At 44.0% G+C, this 7,287-nt stretch overlaps 1 protein-coding gene across 7 annotated transcripts in view; it reads left to right on the top strand.

The window, feature by feature from the left end:
• LOC107267402 (autophagy-related protein 23) overlaps positions 1–7,287 on the top strand; it is a 31,301-nt gene that overhangs the window by 8,662 nt on the left and 15,352 nt on the right. Inside the window, exon 3 of one of the 7 annotated variants that reach the window (XM_025084596.1) lies at positions 161–282. The exons of 5 other annotated variants lie outside the window; for them this stretch is intronic. The gene's annotated coding sequence lies outside the window, so the exon portion shown is untranslated. Of the gene's footprint in view, positions 1–160; positions 283–4,553; positions 4,579–7,287 lie in introns of those variants that run through there. One more of the 7 variants, XM_015739078.2, reaches the window with a different exon arrangement.

The following is a 7,287-nucleotide window of genomic DNA, read 5'->3' as shown; positions in this document are numbered from 1 at the left end:
CCATGTATGTCTCCTTGCAACAATATTTCTACCTTTAGCCTCTCGCTTCCTTTTTTTTTTTTTATGTAATATATTGTCATCCGACCAGCATCCTGTTATTCTTGTGAATTCTTGGATTATTAGAAATACATCATTAACAGGAACCTGATGATTGTTTCAGGTAAGCGGTTGGAGAATTAAAAATAAAAAAATAAAAAAGAAAGGCCAATTACAATGATCGGCCGCGATGGAGTCGGAACGTGGATGGACGTTCCTGAGGAATTCGTCAAAGCGTTCGGTGACGTAAGTACGAGTGTAGTAACTAGTGGAGGCTGGATCAGCACGTTTTACGGAATATTATCGGCGTAGGGTAAAACTGTTAATTACTGAAAATTACCAGTGTATCTAGGGAATGGTGCAGTGTGCGATAATTAGTGAGTTACCCGATAACAGCCAATTTACAATCGTCAGATTTTCTTGTTCAGACATTTTTTTTGGAAAATTCAAAAAAATTTTCCTCATTCCAAAACTTTGTTCCTTGTTCAGGTTATATATATTTTTTTACACCAAGCAACGTCTGTTACACGTGTATATGTGGTAGCATATTGAGGATTCTGAAATTCAGTGAAAACCTACCATGGTGACAGCAGAACTTCCGGCCCTGCATACGTGATTTCCGGTGCACTCGATGGTTATCGGTGTCGTCTTGTATGCATTCGAAAAAATGTCTATTGAATTTTCCCATATCCAGCATTAACGTTTAACTATGGCAGGAACGACTTTTCTCCTCCGTTACGTAGCTAGCTGCCGATTTGTTATTTGCCCCAGATTCGATTCCGTCCAGTGACACAAGAGTATCTTGCGGAACAATAAGAAAGCAAGAAATAAAGTTAATGCGAGTAAGCGAGTAAGTAAGTCTTAATTTGGACATGAACATTTTAAATTATGAGAGCGTTGCCATACGTGACGGTACAGAGGTGTACGCGTACCTACCGAACACGTGATGAACTTTCACCGTACACAGTGTATAAGATAGGCCAAGTAAAGTCAGGTAAGGTATGGTATGGCAAGGAACACCGGGATTCAGGTGTCCTACGTGGACCGGTTTCTATAGTATTTCCGCACATGGGTATTTGGTGAACGTATGATGTTACCCAGTTTCCTTTTTTCTTTTAATTTTTTTTTTTTTTTTTTTTCCTTTTCATGCGAACCCTATCCCTCAACTATATTTCGTATCCGCTCGAAGATAGTTACTACGAACTGGCTCTATATTCATGGTATGGAGGATTTTTGAGAATTTTCTTTTCCCGACCATAATCTATAGCTACACTGATTATCCACGATAATCGAGAGTAATGCGAAGTAACTAGAAATAAATCGATATATATATATATACACACACACACATACATGAGGATGATTAAGGAGACAAGATACGTAATTGAGGTTAGGTCTTAGCTCGTGGCGCAGTCTAAACTCCGAGGCGCCATGTCGCAGTGTCGCCGTCGTTTCGAATTCCAAAATAACCGGTAAAGCCTCCGTCCAAGACCAATCCCAAAATAATCCTTAAGTCTACGGACTACGTGAATTTCAGCGCAACTGCCGCGCCGCTGGCATTATTAACCCACGATGGCTTCCCTGATCTCCGTCCCCATGTTCTTTGTCCGTTAAACCTTGTCGGATTTTAAATTTTCGAATGGCACTATCTCCCTAATGATTTTTATTCCTCTATGGTTTCCTTTTTTTGTTTTCAACATCCATAGGCTTTGGCAACTTGCTCTTTTTTAAACAATTTATCACGTCCGCCGCTCCTGGCGAAGAATTGACGCACACCGGTGCCCCGAGCGGCCAGTCGCATGAAAATCTTGACTAATAACATTCCTCCCTACTCGACAATCCGCCACTCTCGGTTTCAAGAGAGGCAACAACAGTCGCGACCCGTCTATCTCTCTTGCGCCCTCTTTCTCTCTCTCTCTCTCTCTCTCTCTCTCTCTCCCTGTAAGTCCGCAGAAAAGACGGCAATGCACTCGATGAGAAAGTTTCCTGCCCGATGAGCCTTCCACCCAAGAATGCGGCATACGCGACTCCCTCGGCCTGTAGGACAAAAAAAGAAGATGCCGTGTACGGGTAGAAACATTTTCTCCATCGAATAGCCGTTTGATCGCAGCAATTTCACGTTTACAGCGTCCGTATGTCTTATCAGGTGCTCATCCTTTGTATCTTTTGGATAATCTCTGCGCTTCGCTTTTCTCAAGGTTATATATATATATATATATATATATATATCTGATCTCGAGATCTCAGGGAATTTTATTACCGTAAATATTTTATATAGCTAGTCGTTTAAGTCGGCGCGAGGGATGCTGGGAAATATCGTTGACGATAATGCTTTCTATCGAAACGCTTTGTCCGACCTGATCTCGACTTGCGTTATACCAGGAAGAAAGAGCAGGCTGGCACCCGCTACCAATTAGATCGATTCGCGCAGCCACGATGATTCTCGGTTCGATGAATTTTCACGGCTGTTCGAGTCGCGTTCCGCATGAAAATTCAAAGGAACCGGGGAAACTCGCGCGAGGCACCGTTAATTTTACCTTTCGCGACAACCGAGTTCCCTGAAGATCCGCTGCGCGTCCAAGTGACGCAAGAAAGTCTTGTCGAAGGAAAAGAAGAAGGAAGTGAAACAAAAGAAAACGAAAAAGTAATTATACTCCGGGCACGCGAAGACACCGACGGTGAATCGAATCGAATAAGCGACCCATAAAAACCAATCTGTCGCTCATTAAACAGATAGGTCAGTCAGTTCTTTAATTACGTTTTCAGATTTTTTGGAAAAAAAAAAAATGTTTTTTGTCACGCCAGTAATAATACTCGTGATGACCCTCTTGACCCCTTTCCCTGTATTCGCCGGGCTCAAAACATACTTGGGATTCGAGTTGCGCTGCCTCCTTGTCAACTTGTGTAACGAGTTAACTTCAGGATCAATCCTCGTCCCTAACAATGATGGATGATCCCAGCGCAGAGTCAACCGAGTCTCTTTCGCTGCGATCCCGGTGTTGTCGCTGCCAGTAGCAGCTTGCAGCGCGATGCGCTGGCAATTACAGACATGCGGCCATAGAGCTGGGGAGGGAGGTCTTGGGCCTTGCCGAGTTCGAGAACCCTTTGCAGTCTGCAATTCCTTGAGGAATTCCTGAGGGAAGAGAAGAGGGAGAGAGAGAGAGAGAGAGAGAGACGGTAGGAGCCGGTCGACCGGCTGCCCGGCCAAGGATACATTCTTCCATTCCTCAAGGTGCAGATATGCAGCAGACTCCAAACGTATGGCATCTTCTTGGAGAATCCAAAAAAAAAAAACAAAATAATTACTTCCTGCTTCTTCGAACGGCCTACTTTTTCTGTCGATTTTAGATCGGACAGGGAACTGTGCTTCTGTGCGAGATTGGGGAAGGGGAAGGACGTGTGGATGAACCTGGAGGGGCGAGAGGGGAGAGTCAGGCTATATATTGATCGGCCATGTGTATAGTACGAGTTACTTTATCGATCGGTGGGTATATCGATTGCCAATTAAATCTGACGACTTTGTAAATAAAATCGATACTCTTATTTGTTTGGCTTCGCTGGGATCGGCCGGCGTGGGAGGGTCGGTCAAAAATACTTAATCGTACCAGACTATTGAACTTGTAACGATTCGTCATTCGTTCTACACTATATAATTAGATCCGCTATCGCACAGCGCGTATCGCAGCCCTCTCTGGTCCCCCTCTGATGTCTGCGTGTAGTATCTGTTGTACAGGGTTATTCAACTGAGAGGCACAGCAAAGGATATCGCTGGGGAGACTAAGAATTTTTTTATTTTTCAAAATTCTTTGCTGACTCTTTGGATTGTGAAAAATGTTTTTTTTTCAGTGTTTGTTAGTGTATGGGAAATTATTACAGGGGGAGGGGACGTGTTGAAAAGTGTTGAATCACATTTTTAATTATCTTCGTTATGATCCCCTGGAACACGTTCTCAGAAGTAAAAGTCATTTCGGTTCTGTGCACGTGTTCTTCTTGGACATTTCAGAGCGATACGCTCGAGTAGGGCAGCCCTGTACATCATCCAGCATCAAGGATTATACATAAGTACGGTCTGCATGTGGCTTCGCTGACTTTGCCAAGCATTATCCTAACGGTTTCGAGGGAGACTTCCCGGGAATGACGCTTCGAGTGAAATGCCTGCTAACTTCACTCGAGAAAGAAGTCTCTGCGACGCATGGGACACTGTGCTGGCTCGAGCAACATTGGACACGCGAACACTGGACATACTGGATATACGGGAAGGAACGGGACGCCACGGGTTGGCATTCCGACGCGGGTTAAAGAATAGCGAAACAACGAGAACGGTCGTCGCTGGTGCAACGGCTTCTAGGAAATTTTAAGGAAATTAAAACGACGGTATGAAATTCAACATGGCGGACTCTGATAACGGAATTGGGCTTAGGGAGTCTTTTTTCCCGCAGATTTCAGTTCGGGATTACTTTTCGTTGGCTCGTGAAACGTCCGTCTGGCTGTGGCGACGTCCTCGTTGGGTCTTCGCGAAGTCTTCTTCGTGACGTCATTAAGGTACGGTGCAAGTTGAGGATTTGACGTGTCGTGTACTGCTGCGTCATAGGCAATTGTCAGTTGGCTCATTGCATTCGTATTCGAGAATTATTTTCACTCTGAGTCCGACGTTCTGCAGCCTCTTGTCCTTTGGCTCTCTTTGGCTTCCACTTTTTATTAGACTGCCGCTTCGTTCTGTTCGATACGATAGGTGCCAACGCTACGGGCATTGCGCTGCTCATCGACGCCTTATATGTGCACTGATGTGATTACTGGATTTTCTCCTAATACGGATTTCTGCTTAGAGAGGCCCACAGTGGAACTGCAGACTCCGTGACGGCTAGCACAATGCCCTAGGAGATCTTCCAAAACAGGCCGGCAGATATACATGTACACAGATACTAGATATAGATATACATACATTTTATATAACATCAGAATCCTAGGTCTGAATTGTAGTTGGAGGGGACAAAGTGAAATGACATACGTCACTTGATATTACAATTTTTTAACAATTATATATAGCTATACAGCTCTGTAGCTGTTTCCGTTTTTTTTTCAAATTTCGTCAAGGCCACTGACATATACGAGCTGTTCCAATTTTTTAAATTCTTATTTTCTTATATCAATATATTTTTTGGCTTGTCAAAATTACAGCGTAGCCGGAACAACTGATACGCCTATGATTTTTCAGTATTCTAGTTTCCCTTTCACATTCGTGCAACTGGATTTATCAAGCGTGTGTATTAATGTCGTATACGTATGTCTATATAGCGCGTGGATATCTGACGTTGTCAAAATCAAGTTGTTGACAGCATTGAGCGTCAGCGTACACCTACGTGAATTTGCGAATAAAATATTTCGACTGGCGAATTCTCAAGGGGGAATAATTGAACGCGCTTTCGAAATTCGCAAGGTGCGTGTGAGTGCGCGAGCACGTTACGCCACACTGTCCGCAAACTGTCGCTAATTAGAATTCTAGTATTGTGTGCACAAACTTCCGCTCCCAATAGGCCAGTCCCAGGCATGGCGGATCTCGTGTCATAATTGAAGCCATCAGCGCAACGGGTGCCGAATTTCGTGTGTACGTCCCTGGTCGTCACATAAATACGATATAGGCCCGTGGAAAATATTTTTGATACTTTTATATTTTTTTGGACTTTTTTAAAAATATTTTTGGACTTTTGAAATTTTTATATTTTTCAAAAATACGATATTCGTTTACATTGCTGTTACTTTTTTTTTTTTAAATTTAATTTTTCATGTGACTCGGTTACTTATATGCAGCGACACGGTGTCCGATCACGTATGACTGTTAAGATTCGGTAATTTCTCGAGGCACGATTGGCCACGAGACTTTTTACAATTTCTTCAGCCGCACGCACAAGAAACTCGATGCATTTCGCAAAAGCAAATCCCACGAGGTCGTCGATCACATAGAAGCCTATCGAAAGGTACAGTTATTCCAGTTTCCTAGCCACGTTATTTTTCCTTCGTTCGCAATGCCCAGTTTATCGCTTCGAGGTCCGTCGGAGATATTTCAGATTCTTGTTACGGCCACCAGGTATACGCGGAGTCTTACGGTAGCCATCTAGCTAGCAAGGATCGACAATTGTTTACAGGGGCATATCCGAGCGCCGTGGAGAACGGAAGTAAAAAAAAAAGGGAAAAGTGAAGAATAAAAAAAATATATTAATATCCAAGCGTTCATAGTCCAGAAGGCAAGTCCGTGCAGCTACAGGATTGACGTCCTTGGATTTGCAAAGTGAAGGAAAGACGAAGGAGAAACACGTAACCTCTTACTGCTCAAATGTCAGAGAGAAAGGCCAACTTGTTAGAGAATCGAGAGACAACCTGCTGCATCGAACTTATAATATCCACGTAATACTTACAAATCACGTAATTTCGCGTATTGCGCTTTAAAGTCACGCAATCGGCATTCCGTCGCATCGTCACCTTTCGCCACGTGTCATTCGAAATCGAGTTAATGGAATTCTGGGTAATTATACGCAGAGCCGAGCGTGGGCTTAGATTTCATTTGTACAGTACCAAATAAACAAGACAGTGGAGCACGCCTGGACAGAGTTACAGAGATATTACGAGATACGTCCTTGGTTCGGCAGCATATCGTCTTGTAATTTCTCAATCGAATTATTGACAAGTCCGATAACCTTAAATAGGTTACGAGTTATCGTTTTAAGTGAAATACGAGAACAAATAACGAAGTAGATCCTGGCCGAGTAGATTTCCAGTGAAAATTAAGTAAGCGCACGTGTTCAAGGTCCGGATGCTAAGAGAAAAAGAAAAAAAGATCTTCCTCGTACACATCTGTCAGACACGTGTTTACGCGCGCAGTGCATGCTGGGACTGCGGGGCTCCTCGTCCCACAGACTCAAATTCAAATCCTATCAGTCAACGGTCATTGTTCTCATCAGGATGCACGGGGAGAGACCCCTCGTGAATAACTGAATAGTCCAATAGGAATTTTTGTAATGGCGGCCACGATGCGCTCCAACGGACAGCACGCTGCTTCCCTATCCCAGGATCAATCTCTAGTCCGCTGTTATCTACTGATATTAATACTGCCGGTAATACCCCGGTGCATCGCCACTGGTACTTTGGCGCTAGTGCTGCGTGACAAAAGCCACAGCCACCGAGAGAGAGAGAGAGAGCAGAGAGGGCATCGGCCTGACCGTGACCTAGCCACCGCTCCTTGCGCCCTCCCCCCCC

Source organism: Cephus cinctus, unplaced genomic scaffold (genome assembly GCF_000341935.2).
Source record: "Cephus cinctus unplaced genomic scaffold, Ccin1 Ccin1_scaffold0401, whole genome shotgun sequence".
NCBI classification, from domain to species: Eukaryota; Metazoa; Arthropoda; class Insecta; order Hymenoptera; family Cephidae; genus Cephus; species Cephus cinctus.
The sequence above is the reverse complement of the archived record's forward strand: the minus strand, read 5'-3'. Positions and strand labels throughout refer to the sequence as shown.